Genomic DNA, 15,810 nt, shown 5'->3' with positions numbered 1-15,810 from the left:
AGGAGAAAGACAGTGGAATAGAAGCCTACATACTTCCTGATCCCTGCTGGAACACCAAATTTTAACAACTATCTGCACACAGAAAAGCACTTTCACAAAAAAAAAAAAAAAAAAAAAAAGAAAGAAAAGAAAATCAGATGAGCAATGAGAGTACCTGGTTTTTACTTCGTATTGCCAAAAGGTGCATTGAGGATAGCAAAAGAGACAGTCTTGAATCACCAGAACTAGTCCTTCCCCATATCCTAAGAGCCAACATGCAGTGCAGAGACAATCTGTGCCCTTTGGGGAGGGAGAGCACAGGAACTGGGGAACTTTACACTGAACGTAATGCTCCCCAGTTGTAGCAGAGAATAAAGCTGTGCTGAGCTCAGGCAGTGCCTGTGCACGAAGGCAACATTTTGACCAGCTCTAGTGAGAGGAGAATCACCCATTTCAGTAGCTGGAACTTGAGTTTCTTGGCAAGCCTTACCACTGTGGGCTGAAGTGCTCTGGGGTCCCAGATAAACTTGAAAGGCTGTCTAGGACACAGGACTGAAGTTCCTAGGCAACCCCTAGTGCTAGGCTGGGCTTAGAGCCAGTGAACTAGCATGGAAAGTGACCTCGAGAGACACCAGCTAGTATGGCTCAGGGAGTGTTTGCGCATCCCTCCCCCAACCCCAGGCAGCGCAGCTTTCCTTAAGGAGAGTGAAGAGTAAAGAGGACTTTGTCTTACATCTTGGATGCCAGCTCAGCTACAGCAGAACAGTTCACTGAGCAGAGTCATGAGGCCTCCATCCCAGGCCCTAGCTCCTTGACATTTCTAGGTACATCCTGGGCTGACAACCCACTGCCTTGAAGAAAGGACCCAGTCTTGGCCAGATTCATCACCTGCCAACTGAAGAGACCTTGGTTCCTGAATAACTAGCAGTAATACTCAGGGAGTATGCCATAGGCCTTAGGCTCTGAGATGTGCTGGCTTCAGGAGTTAACTAGCACATTCCCAGCTCTTGTGGCTATAGTGAAAGACACTTTCTTTTTGTTTGAGAAAAGCAGAGAGTAAAGTAAAGGGGACTTTGTCTTATACCCCAAATACCAGCTCAGCCACAGTGGGGATGATATCAGAGAAATTCCCAAATCAAGAGAAAGATACTGATGTTCAAGTGCAAGAAGGTTATAGAACATCAAGCAGGTTTAGCCCATAGAAGACTACCTCAAGACATTTAATAATTAAGCTCCCAAAGGCCAAGCATAAGGAAAGGATCCTGAAAACAGCAAGAGAAAAGAAACAACATGCAATGGAGCTCCAAAATGTCTGGCAGCAAATTTTCAGTGGAAACCTTATAGGACAGGAGAGTGGCATGACACATTTAAAGTGCTGAAGAAAAACAATTTTATCATAGAATAGTATATCTGGTGAAAATATTCTTTAAGCATGAAGGAGAAATAAAGACCTTCTCAGACAAACAAAAGCTGTGGGATTTTATCAACACCAGAACTTTCCTACAAAAATTGCTAAAGGGAGTTCTTGAATCTGAAAGAAAAGGATATAAGTGAACAACAAGAAATCAATGGAAGGGGTCAGGCATGGTGGTGCTTGCCTGTATCCCAGTACTTTGGGAGGCCAAGGAGGGCAGATCACTTCAGGTCAGACATTCGAGACTTCCCAGTGAGACTAGCCTGGCCAACATGGTGAAATCCTTTCTCTCCTAAAAATACAATATTTACCCCAGCATGCTGGTGAGTGCCTGCAATTCCAGCTACTTAGGAGGCTGAAGCAGGAGAATTGCTTGAACCTAAGAGGTGGAGGTTACAGCGAGCCAAGATCATGCCATTGCACTCCAGCCTCAGTGACAGAGTGAGACTCCATCTCAAAAAAAAAAAAAAAAAAGGAAAAACAGAAAAAAGAAATCAATAGAATGTCCAAAACTCCCTGGTAATAGTAAACATGCAGAAAAATAAAATAGGATAATCAAAAGACATAGAGTGGCTGAATGTATGAAAAAACAAGAACCAATGCTTTGTTGTCTACAAGAAACGCAATTCACATATAAATATACACATAGACTGAACATAAAGGGATGAAAAAAATACTCCATGCCAGTGGAAACCAAAGAAGAGCAGGAGTAGCTACACTTATTTAAGACAAAATATCTTTCTTAAATATAGTTTAAGACAAAAACTGTAAGAAGAGACAAAGGGTCCTTATAGAATGATAAAGTGGTCAACTTAGCAAGGGGAAATAATGGTTATAAATATATATGCACCTAGCACTGGAGCACCTAGATATATTAAACAAATACTATTAGAGTTAAGAGAGAGATAAATCCCAATACAATAATATTTGGAGACTTCAACAACCCACCTTTAGCATAGAACAAATCTCCCAGACAGAAAATCAACAAAGAAACATTGGACTTAATCTTCACTGTAGAACAAATAATATATTTACAGAACATTTCATCCAATGGCTGCCTAATACATGATTTCTTCCTCAGCACATGGATCATTTTCAAGGAGAGACCATATGTTAGGTCATTAAACAAGCCTTAAAGCATTCAGAAAAATGAAATAGTATCAAGCATCTTTTCTGACAACAATGGAATAAAGGTAGAAATCAATAACAAGAAGATTTTGTAAACTATACAAACACATAGAAATTAAGCAATGTGCTCCTGAAAGACCAGTGGGTAAATGAAGACATTAAGAAAGAAATTGGAAAATGTGTTGAAACAAATGATAAGGGAAACATTACATACCAAAACCTATGGGACACGGTGAAAGTACTAAGAGGAAAATTTATAGCTATAAGTGCCTACATTAAATAAGAAAAGCTAAAAATAAATAACCTAATGATGCATCGTAAAGAACTAGAAAAACAAGAGTAAACTGAACCCAAAATTAGTAGAATAAATAATAAAAGTCAGAGAAAAACTAAGTGAATTTGAAATGAAGAAAACATAAAAGATCAGGAAAATATAAATTGGTTTTTTGAAAAGATAAAAAAAATTTAAAAAGGAGATATATATATATGAGTTTATTAAATATTAGCTCACATAATTGCAAGGTCACACAATAGGCTATCTGCAAGCTGAGCACCAAGGAGAAGCAGTCCAAGTCCCAAAACTGAAAAACTTGGAGTCTGATGTTTGAGGGCAGAAAGCATCCAGCACAGGAGACAGTTGTAGGCTGGGAAGTTAGGACAGTTTAGCCTTTTCATGTTTTCCTACCTGCTTTATATTCTAGTTGTGCTGGCAGCTGCTTAGATGGTGCCCACTCAGATTAAGGGTGGGTCTGCCTCTTCCAGCCCACTAACTCAAATGTTAACCTCCTTTGGCAACACCCTTATAGACACACCCAGGATAAATAGTTTACATCCTTCAATTTAGTCAAGTTGACACTCAGTATTAACCAGAGCATACAGGGCCTTCTGGAGAACTTTGCCCCAGCCCTGGAAAGTATTGTCACCTAGTTGATACTGTAATTGTGACTTCAAAAGGCCATTCCACTGTTCTTTCAATCCATTTGCTTCAGGATGATGGGCAACATGGTAAGACCAATGAATTCCATGAGCATGAGCCCACTGCTGCACTTCTTTAGCTGTAAAGTGAGTGCCTTGGCAGAAACAGGGCTGTATGGAGTGCCATGATGGTGGATAAGACATTCCATGAGTCAGTGGATGGCAGTCTTGGAAGAAGCATTGCATGCAAGATAGGCAAACCCATATCTGGAGTAAGTGTCTATTCCAGTGAGGACAAATCTCTACTCTTTCCATAATGGAAGAGGTCCAATATAATCAATCTGCCACAAGGTAACTGGCTGATCACCCTGAGGAATGGTGCCATATCGAGGGCTCAGTGTTGGTCTCTACTGCTGGCAAATTGGGCACTCAGCAGTGGCAGTAGCCAGGTCAGCTTTCGTGAGTGGAAGTCCATGTTGCTGAGCCCATGTTTGACCTCCATCACTGCCACCATGGCCACTTTGTTTATGGGCCGATGGGATGATGACATGGGTGGCTGGGGAAAGAGGCTGAGTGGTGTCCACAGAACGTGTCATGCTTTCCACTTGTATTTAAATCCTCCGCTCCTGAGGTCACCTGTTGAATACAAATATCCTTGAATTAAAAATAAAACTCACTTGAATACAAATATCCTCACAGTTTTTGACCACACAAAGAGGTCTATCCACTTACCTCTTCTCCAGATTTCATATATATATATATATATATATATATATATATATATATATATTTTTTTTTTTTTTTTTTCTCCTGGACATTGGGTGAAAATTTCTTGAGAAATACTCCACAAGCACAGTCAACCAAAGCAAAAATGGACAAATGGGATCAAATCACATTAAAAACCTTCTTCACAGCAAAGGAAACAATCAGCAAAGTGAAGAGACAACCCACAAAATGGGAGAAAGTATTTGCAAATGACTCATATGACTGGAAATTAAGAACCAGAATATTTAAGGCGCTCAGACAACTTTATAGGAAAAAATCTAATATTCCAATTTTAAAATGGGCAAAATATTTGAACAGATATTTCTCAAAAGAAGACATACAAATGGCAAACAGGCATGTGAAAAGGTGCTCAACGTTATTGATCATCAGAGAAATGCAAATCAAAAGTACACGATATCATCTCACCCCAGTTAAAATGGCTATTATCCAAAAGTCAAACAGTAACAATAGCTGATAAGTGGATAAAAGAGAATCCTCATACACTGTTGGTGGGAATAGAAATTACTACAACCACTATGTAAAACAGTTTTGAGGTTCCTCAAAAAACGAAAATTGGAGCTACTGTACAATTCAGCAATCCCACTGCTGGATAAATACACAGAAGGAAAAAATCAGTATATTGAAGTGATGTCTGCACTCCCATGTTTGTTGAGCACTATTCATGAGAGTAAAGATTTGGAAGTAACCTACATGTCCATTAGTAGGTGAATGGATAAAGAAAATGTGATACTTATACACAATAGAGCACTATTCGGCTATAAAAAAGAATGGCACTCTGCCATTTGCAACAATATGGATAAAATTAGAAGTCATTATGTTAAGTGAAATAAGCCAGGCACAGAAAGCCATGTGTAGCATGTTCTCACTTATTTTTGTAATCCAACAATCAAGACAATTAAATTCATGGAGATAGAGAATAAAGGATAGTTACCAGAGGCTAGGAAGAGTAGTTGGGAGGTAGGTGCTGGAGGAAGGAGAGGATGGTTAATGGCTACAAAAAAAGTGGTTACAAAGAGTGAATAAGACCTAGTATTTGATAGCACAACGGCAGGACTATAGTCAGTAACAGTCTAATTATACATTTTAAGATAACCAAAACAATATAATTAGATTATTTGTAACAAAGGATAAATGCTTGAGGGGATGAACACCCAATTTTCCATGATATGATTATTACATATTGCATGCCTGTAGCAAAATATCTCATGCACTCCATAAATATACATACACCTACTATGTACCCACAAAAATTAAAAATAAAAATTTTGGGGCAGGACGGTCCCAAGATGGCCAAATAAGAGCAGCTCCGGAACACAGCTCCCAGTGAGAGACGCAGAAGCCGAGTGATCTCCACAATTCCAAAAGGGGTACCAGGTTCATTTTGTGGTTCTCGTTGGACAATGGGTATAAACCAAACAGGGCAAGTTGAGGCAAGGTGGGGCACTGCCCCACCCAAGAGGTGTGTGTAGCCGACCAGAGGACTGTGGGATCTCTCTATCTGGGACTTCAGTTTGGATACAGCACTCCACCCCAGCCATCTACAACTCACAGAACAGGAGATCTTTGCTGGGCTGGAAAGCCTCAGCAAGCTCCCTAAATAAGGCAAAACAGCAACTTCGGCCAGCGCCACAGCTGTCAGCATAGATCTAGGTGGAAGTACTGGCTGATGCTGAGAAAGCCAAAAAGCCGATGGGATGGAGCTATCTGCCCTCCAGAAAGAAGGGGAACTGAATGCAGGGAAACAGGCCATACAGCAGGACAGGTCTCCTCCCACAAAGCCTAGCAAGCTAAAAAACTCTCACTTCAGAGTTTTGCACCCAGAACATCAGTTAGGGAGCGACCAGGAATGAATGAGCTTGGCGGGGGGAAGGGCAGCCATCATTGCAGAAGCCAGCCTAATTTTCCTGAGCAAATATAAGATGCAGGAAAAATATGCAGCTGCTCCACTGAATCTGTGGCAGCCCAGCAGTGCCTCTGCAGGCAGACAAAGGAAAGGTTGCCTCCCCAAGCAGCTACCTGAGATCAAACCTATACAAATTCAACAAGATGGGAAGAAACCAGTGCAAGAAGGACGAAAACATCAAAAACCAGAACACCTCTCCCCTACCATGAGATCACAACTCCTCACCAGCAAGGGAACAAAGCAGGATGGAGAACGAATTTGATGAACTGACAGAAGCAGGCTTTAGAAGGTGGGTAATAACAAACTTCTCTGAGTTAAAGGAACGTTTTCTAACCCAATGCAAAGAAACTAAAAACCTTGAAAAAATGTTAGACAAAATGCTAACTAGAATAACGAGCTTAGAGAAGAACATAAACGACTTGATGGAGCTGAAAAACACAGCACAAGAACTTTATGAAGCATACACAAGTTTCAGTAGCTGAATAGATCAAGCAGAAGAAAGGATATCAGAGATTGAAGATCAACTTAATGAAATAAAATGAGAAGGCAAGATTAGAGAAAAAAGAGTGAAAAGAAATGAAAGAAATATGGGATTATGTGAAAAGACCTGATCTACGCTTGATTGGTGTACCGGAAGAAGATGGGGAAAATGAATCTAAGATGGAAAACACTCTTCAGGATATTATCCAGGAGAACTTCCCCAGCCTAGCAAGGCAGGCCAACATTCAAATACAGGGTATACAGAACACCACAACGATACTCCTCTAGAAGCGGAGAAAAAGAACATCACAACAATGCTCCTGTAGAAGAGCAACCCCAAGGCACATAATCATCAGATTCACCAGGGTTGAAACAAAGGAAAAAATGCTAAGGGCAGCCAGAGACAGAGGTCGGGTCACCAACAAAGGGAAGCCCATCAGACTCACAGTGGATCTCTCGGCAGAAACCCTACGAGCCAGAAGAGAGTGGGGGCCAATATTCAACATCCTTAATTTCATACTCAGCCAAACTAAGCTTCATAAGTGAAGGAGAAATAAAATCCTTTATGGACAAGTAATTGCTGAGAGATTTGGTCACTATCAGGCCTGTCCTACAAGAGCTCCTGAAAGAAGCACTAAACACAGAAGGAAAAACCAGTTGCAGCCACTGCAAAAAAGAACCAAATGGTAAAGACCAACAACACAATGAAGAAATTATGCCAACAAAAGGGCAAAACAACCAGTAACAAAATGGCAGGATCAAATTCACACATAACAATATTAACATTAAATGTAAATGGACTAAATGCCCCAATCAAAAGACACAGACAGGCAAATTGGATAAAAAGACAAGAACCATTGGTGTGCCATATTCAGGAGACACATCTCACATGCAAAGACACACATGGACTCACAATAAAGGGATGGAAGATTTACCAAGCAAATGGAGAGCAAAAAAAAAAAGGGGTGGAAATCCTAGTCTCTGATAAAATGGACTTTAAACCAACAAAAATCAAAAGAGACAAAGAAGGGCATTACATAATGGTAAAAGGATCAATACAACAAGAAGAGCTAACTATTCTAAATATATATGCACCCAATACAGGAGCATCAAAATATATAAAGCAAGTCCTAATGACCCACAAAGAGACTTAGACTCCCGCACAATAATAGTGGGAGACTTTAACACTCCACTGTCAATATTAGACAAATCAAGACAGAAAATCAACAAGGAAATCCAGGACTTGAACTCAGACCTGGAACAAGCAAACTTAATAGACATTTACAGAACTCTCCACTCCAAATCCACAGGATATACATTCTTCTCAGCACTACATTGCACTTGCTCTAAAATCAACCACATAATTGGAAGTAAATCACTCCTCAGCAAATGCAAAAGAACGGGAATCATAACAAACAGTTTCTCAGATCACAGTGCAATCAAATTAGAACTCAGGATTAAGAAACTCACTAAAAACTGCATAACTTCATGGAAACTGAACAACTGGCTCCTGAATGTTGACTGGATAAACAATGAAATGAAGGCAGAAATAAAGATGTTCTTTAAAACCAATGAGAATGAAGACACAATGTACCAGAATCTCTGGGACACATTTAAAGCAGTGTCTAGAGGGAAATTCATAGCAATAAATGCCCATATGAGGAGCAAGGGAAGATCTAAAATCGATACCCTATCATCAAAATTGAAAGAGTTAGAGGAGCAAGATCAAAGAAACTCAAAAGCTAGTAGAAGACAAGAAATAACTAAGATCAGAGCAGAAGTGAAGGAGATAGAGACACAAAAAAAACCTTCAAAAAAAATCAACAAATCCAGGAGCTAGTTCTTAGAAAAGATCAACAAAATAGACAGACCGCTAGCCAGATTAATAAAAAGAAGAATCAAATAGATGCAATAAAAAACAATAAAGGGGACATCACCACCAATTCCGCAGAAATACAAACTACCATCAGAGATTTCTACAAACAACTTTATGCACACAAACCAGTAATTCTGGAAGAAATTGACAAATTCCTGGACACTTGCACTCTCCCAAGACTAAACCAGGAAAAAGTTGAAACCCTGAATAGACCAATAACAAGGGCTGAAGTCGAGGCAGCAATTAACAGCCTACCAATCAAAAAAAGTCCAGGTCCAGATGGGTTTACAGCTGAATTCTACCAGACATACAAAGATTGGCTGGTACCATACCTTCTGAAACTATTCCAAACAATCCAAAAAGATGGAATCCTTCCCAAATCATTTTATGAGACCAACATCATCCTGATACCAAAACTGGGCAGAGACTCAACTAAAAAAGAAAACTTCAGGCCAATATCCATGATGAACATAGATGCAAAAATCTTCAGTAAAATACTGGCAAACCGAATGCAACAGCAAATCAAAAAGCTTATTCATCATGATCAAGTAGGCTTCATCCCGTGGATGCAAGGCTGGTTCAACTTAGGAAAGTCTATAACTGTAATCCATCACATAAGCAGAACCAAGGACAAAAACCACGATTGTCTCAATAGACACAGAGAGGGCCTTAGACAAAATTCAACAGCCCTTTATGCTAAAAACTCTCAACAAACTAGGTATTGATGGAACATATCACAAAATAATAAAAGCTGTTTACAACAAACCCAATATCATACTGAATGGGCGATATCGTACTGAATGGGCAAAAACTGGAAGCCAATATCGTACTGAATGGGCAAAAACTGGAAGCATTCCCTTTGAAATCTGGCACAAGACAAGGATGCTGTCTCTCACCACTCCTATTCAATATAGCATTGGAAGTTCTAGCTAGAGCAATCAGTCAAGAAAAGGAAACAAAGGATATTCAATTAGGAAAGGAGAAAGTCAAATTGTCTCTATTTGCAGACGACATGATTGCATATTTAGAAGACCCCATCATCTTAGCCCCAAATCTCCTGAAACTGATAAGCAACTTCAGCAAAGTCTCAGGATATAAAATCAATGTGCAGAAATCACAAGCATTCCTATATACCAAAAACAGACAAACAGAGAGCCAAATCAAAAGTGAACTCCCATTCACAGTTGCTACAAAGAGAATAAAATATCTAGGAATACAACTAACAAAGGATGTAAAGGACCTCTTCAAGGAGAACTACAAACCACTGCTCAAGGAAATAAGAGAGGACACAAACAGATGGAAAAACATTCCATACTCATGGTTGGGAAGAATCAATATCGTGTAAATGGCCGTACTGCTCAAAGTAATTTATAGATTCAATGCTATCCCCATCAAGCTACCAATGATCTTCTTAACAGAGCTGGAAAAAAAACACTTCAAATTTCATATGGAACCAAAAGAGAGCCTGCATATCCAAAACAATCCTAAGCAAAAAGAACAAAGCTGGAGGCATCATGCTACCTGACTTCAAACTATACCACAAGGCTACAGTAATCAAAACAGCATGGTAGTGGTACCAAAACAAAAACATAGACCAATGGAACAGAACAGAGGCCTCAGAAGCAATACCACACATCTACAATCACCTGATCTTTGACAAACCTGACAAAAACAAGCAATGGGGAAAGGATTCCCTGTTCAATTAATGGTGTAGGGAAAACTGGCTAGCCATGTGCAGAAAGTAGAAACTGAACCCCTTTCTGACACCCTACACTAAAATTAACTCCAGATGGATTAAAGATCTAAACATAAGCCCTAACACCATACAAACCCTAGAAGAAAACCTAGGCAAAACCATTCAGGACGTAGGCATAGGCAAGGACTTCATGGTTAAAACACCGAAAACAATGGCAACAAAAGCCAAAATAGATAAATGGGATCTAATTAAACTGCAGAACTTCTGTACAGCAAAAGGAACAATCACTAGAGTGAACAGGCAACCAACAGAATGAGAAAGAATTTTTGCAATCTACCCATCTGACAAAGGGCTTATCCAGAATCTACAAAGAACTAAAACAGATTTACAAGAAAAAAACAAACCCATTCAAAAGTGGGCAAAGGATATGAACAGACACTTTTCAAAAGAAGACATAAATGAGGCCAATAAACATATGAAAAAATGCTCATCATCACTGGTCATTAGAGAAATGCCAATCAAAACCACATTGAGATACCATCTCATGGCAGTCAGAATGGCAATCATTAAAAAATCTGGAGACGACAGATGCTGGAGAGGATGTAGAGAAATAGGAACACTTTTACACTGTTGGTGGGACTGTAAATTAGTTCAACCACTGTGGAAGACAGTGTGGCAATTCCTGAAGGGCCTAGAAATAGAAATACCATTCAACCCAGCAATCCCATTACTGGATATATACCCAAAGAATTATAAATTGTTCTATTGTAAAGACACATGTACACTTATATTCATTGAGGCACTGTTTACAATAGCAAAGACTTGGAACCAACCCAAATGTCAATCAACGATAGACTGGATAAAGAAAATGTGGCACATATACACAATGGAATATTCTGCAGCCATAAAAAATGATGAGTTTGTGTCCTTCATAGGGACATGGATGAATCTAGAAACCATCATTCTCAGCAAACTGACACAAGAACAGAAAACCAAACACCACATGTTCTCACTTATAGGTGAATGTTGAACAATGAGAACATGTCGACATAGGGAGGGAAGCATCACACACTGAAGTTAGCTGAGGGGGCTAGTGGAGGGACATAGGGTAGTGGGAATGGTGGGGAGGGATAACATAGGGAGAAATGCCAGATGCAGGTGATGGGGGGATGAAGGTGGTAAACCACCTAGCCATGTATGTACCTATGCAACAATCCTGCATGATCTGCACATGTACCCCAGAACCTAAAGTACAATAAAAAATTTTTTTGAAGCTTTTTTAAAATTAAAAAATAAACAAATAGTCAATGCTGTCAAGGATGTGAAGAAAAAGGAACTTTTATATAATGTTGGTAGGAACGTGAATTAGTGCAGCCATTATGGAAAACACTATAAGGATCCTCATAAAACTAAAAGCAGAACTACTATATGATCTGGTATATCATGCCATACAATAAATACTACTGGGTATTTATCCAGGCAATGAAATCATTATGTCAAAGACACTTCTGCACTCCCGTATTTATCATAGCACTATTCATGATAACCAAGATACGAAATTAACCTAAGAGTTCATCAGCAGATAAAAGGATAACGAAAATATGATACAAATACACGATGGAATATTATTAAGCCACAAAAAATGCAATGCTGTCAGCAACATGAATGAGCCTGTAGGACGCTGTGTTAAGTGAAATTAGACAAGCATAGAAAGACAAATATCACATGTTCTCACTTGGAAGCTACAAAAAGTTGATCTCATAGAAGTAGAGAGTAGAATAGTGGTTACTAGAGGTAGGAAAGGGATGGGGAATAGGGAGAGTTTCGTTAACAGGAAATTTCAGCTAGATAGGAGGAACAAATTCTAGTGTTCCGTATATAGCACTATAGGATGATTGTGATTAGAAATAATTTATTGTATATTTGCAGCTAGAAGAGAGGATTTCAAATGTTCCCAATGTAAAGAAATAATATTTGAGGTGATGAATATGCTGATTACCCTAATTTGATCATTACACATTGCATAAGTATTGAAATATCATGCCATACTCCATACATATGTACAGTTATGTGCCAATTAAAATTTTTAGGAAATATATATATGGGAAGTGGATTTTCTAGTAATTGTTAATATTAGCATAGAGTAACATAATTAACAGACCAGAAAAGTTAAAGCAGTGAGTCATCTTTATTATACCATCTGTAGCCATTTATGCCTAGTGTTCCATTATTGGAATGCTAAGCATGTGGGTGTTATTTATATCTTACTGCTCAAAGTCATTGCCGAGGTCTGATTTTACACATATGTCTGCAATTCAAAAAATTGCAACCTCTGGCATAAATGGTTAAGGTATAGGTGAGAATTACATAAGACAAAAAAAAAAAGTGAAAATGGTAAATTACCTGGTAACTTCTTAAGTTAGGAGTTTGGTTTCTGGACCTTTTTGACCTTGGAAGCGTTTACTTAAGTTGAGACAGAGTCTGTGGCCTCTCCTTTAATGGCACCTTTGCTGTCTTCAGTAGTGAATGGCATGGAAACCTGTACACAGTGGTCTTCAACATTCCTCTCTCCTGAAGACAACACTTTCTGCAGCTCTGACTGTAGGTAGGTTCTTCTTCTTTTCCCACATCCAATAAACTACTTCTGACTGCTATCTGATCATCACTCTTCCTCTTTTCAAAGCACGTTTTTACATTACATCTAGGCATACATCTGTGCCATCTTCCACCCCTTTTCATTTTTGTCTCTCCTCTTCTGGCTAACTCTCCTATTGTCTGAAACACTGGGACTTGATTCATATCCTCTCCTCCCACTCCAGTTCTGCAATATCATCCAGCATTTACTGAACATCTACTAAGTGCCAGATGCTCATTTCAATGACCATGAAAACGACTCGTCAACCAGTTAGCTCCATAGTTCCTGGGCTACCTTAACTTCAAAAACTGTCAGCTCCATGCCATCCGTTTTAGGTGTTCACTCCCAGGACCATACCCTTTGTCTTGCCAATGTCAAGGACCCCTCCCTTCGTAAACAGTAATTTCTTCGTTCCACTCTGGCTACAACACCCTAACCCTTTGATCTCATAGAAATTCCTTCCTTTATTTTTCTCAGGCCATCATTAGGAGGACCATAAAATTCATTGTCCAAAACAGATTATTTTGCAAGTGAAAGTGGATGCTGTAATAATTATACCAGGATGATACTGAGCAAACACAGACATATGATCACATTAGCTATCATCACTGCTGAGTAATTTTTCTTTCCTGTTCAACTTGTGATAGGCCATCTGAACTAATTTCTTACTGGCCCTCTTACTTCCTCTTGCATTCTTCTGCGTTATCGTCTATAAATTGCCAACCTGGAACTATGTGGCCATGTGCCTTTTTCTGCCCTATGACCCTGCAGACTGGCTTATCTAGACATTTACTTCCCTGAGCCCTCAGAGTCGCCCTTCAATCATTCTCCTGTCTTTATTCACCTCTCTTTCTATTCCTCTCAAAAATCGTTCTCCACTTTTACTACTTTTAGAAGAGTTCCTTCTACTCAGTCTTTGACTCCTCTCCCAGCAAATGAGCAAGAATCCTCCTCCGTTGAACAAACTGAGATTTGTAGCTGCGAACTCCCTCATCTTCCCACTCTTTGCATTTCACTACAAATTTACTTCTAACAAGCCTATTCTTGGTCCTTTAAGTCCAAAATAAGTGTCTGTCCTTCTGCTCAGCCACCTGTGGGTTAGATCCTCCTCTTCTGGGCTTATACCAAACCCAGTACATGTCTCTATCACTAATCTCCCACGGGTTTTACAATTACCTGATTAGGTGTCACATTCCCCACTGAGCTGGCAATCTCTTAAAGGAAAAAACTGTGAATTATTCATCTCAGAAGCCTCAGGGCCTCTCAAGGCTTTCAGTAGGTGTTTGCTAAATGAGTGAATGCACACAGGCAGGCAATGTCGTTTGCATTCTATCTTGGTGGTCTGATTTATAAGACCAAGAAAAACGAACACTTCAGGGCAATTTATATCCTTACTTAATTAAACTAAACAGAGGCTGTGTGCTTTCACTTATAGGCAAAGTCAACAAATAAAATGGCTTTGTTCTGTAAAGGAACTGGATTCACAGAATTCCTGAGTTTAAAGTTTATTTTTAAGGCTCTCAATGAAAAAAAAAAACACATTTTAGCTGCTCTGATGGAACATCTTAAAAAAGTGAATAATAAAATGTTACTCAGGCCCTGGGATTTGTATTTGTTATGTTTTGAGGCAAAACTCTCCTATTTTCTGGCTTAACGAGTGAACACATTATTGTCAGGTCTATGACTTGAACTATTTTGGAGACACTTTGTTTTGGAATGGGTCAAAGAATAATGATTTTTAGAAAAGTTGGTTTTACTATAAGTTTTTCTTTTACTCCTTGATTATTCTGAGTAGGCATTTCTACTTTCAAATGCTGTTTATATCCATAAATGTCATGTCATATATAAAGAGACTGCTACTATCCCTGTGTTAGGTATATTATAAAAAGTTTTTGCTTTCTGGGTAACACATTATGCCTAGCAATTATCTGCAGAAATATTTGGGTGGTTAGAAATTGTAGGTTATCTGTAACTTTGGATCAGAAAGAAGCTGACCCATGAGGGGGTGGGAGAGGTAGGGCTACAACAAGAGGTCACTGGAAGATTGGATAACATTTTACAGTTTCTTCATGTGTCTGAAAGAATTCCCAATATTCTTACAGCAAAATTATGTCCATTAATTTGATTTTTTTTTAATTGAGAAAATTCCATTTTACACCTCCTCCATCCATTCATCGAGTACATACCCTGGGTCAGATACCAGGCTAGACACTGGCAAAGATAAAATGAATAAGAAAACCTCCCTGCCCTTTCTGCGTTCTGCAAAAGAAGGCAGTTATAGAAACAATTATTGTACAGTGTAATAAATGCAAACATAGAGATACGGTACTTACCCAGTTTGGTTCTGGCACCAACGGGGGAAAAACTTAACTTGGCAGAGAAAATTCCTCTGCAGAGATAATAAAATGTTTGATGGTGTAAAAGTGTGAACTTGCATAGTGCATATTCATGGTCATGGCTGGTACTTAAACTAGGGGGTATGGGATAGGGAAAGGGAAATAAAGCTGGAGAGAGAGGAAGAACCACCAGATAGAGGGTCTAACACATCACATCAAGGGCATTGAATTTTACTCTGTGGGCAAGGGAGAGCCAATGAAGGGTTTTAATGGGAAAGAAACAAACAGATCTGCATTTTAGAAAGATCATGCCGTCATACCGTGTAGGATTGCTTGAACTGAAAAAATAACTGAAAGGGAAATGAGTTGGGGAGCCCTGGGAGTTGTTCAGGTGACAGATAATAAGGATTAAACCAAGGTAGCAGCTGTGAGGATGGAGCAATGTGGAGAGATTAGAAACATTTAATGGGGAGAATAAGCAGAATTTGATGACTTGATTGAATCTGGAAAGAGAGTTGGGTGAAGGAAAAGAAACTGAGGATATTTTTTAAGTTTCTGACTTAGATTCTGACTTATGATATGAAGATATGCATATGCCATTTCTGAGAGGGTGGAGGTGGCAGAAAATATAAAACCAAACCAAGAACAACTGGGTGCTGAAA

General features: G+C 39.2%; 1 protein-coding gene across 2 annotated transcripts in view; it reads left to right on the top strand.

Annotated features, from left to right (window-relative positions):
• Window positions 1–15,810, top strand: part of SLC35F4 (solute carrier family 35 member F4) — a 296,215-nt gene that overhangs the window by 125,684 nt on the left and 154,721 nt on the right. The window lies entirely within an intron of this gene.

Source organism: Aotus nancymaae, unplaced genomic scaffold, assembly GCF_030222135.1.
Source record: "Aotus nancymaae isolate 86718 unplaced genomic scaffold, 86718_ANA_hifiasm-v0.15.2.pri h1tg000062l, whole genome shotgun sequence".
In the NCBI taxonomy this organism is placed as follows: Eukaryota; Metazoa; Chordata; class Mammalia; order Primates; family Aotidae; genus Aotus; species Aotus nancymaae.
This window is presented reverse-complemented; position numbering and strand designations above follow the sequence as displayed.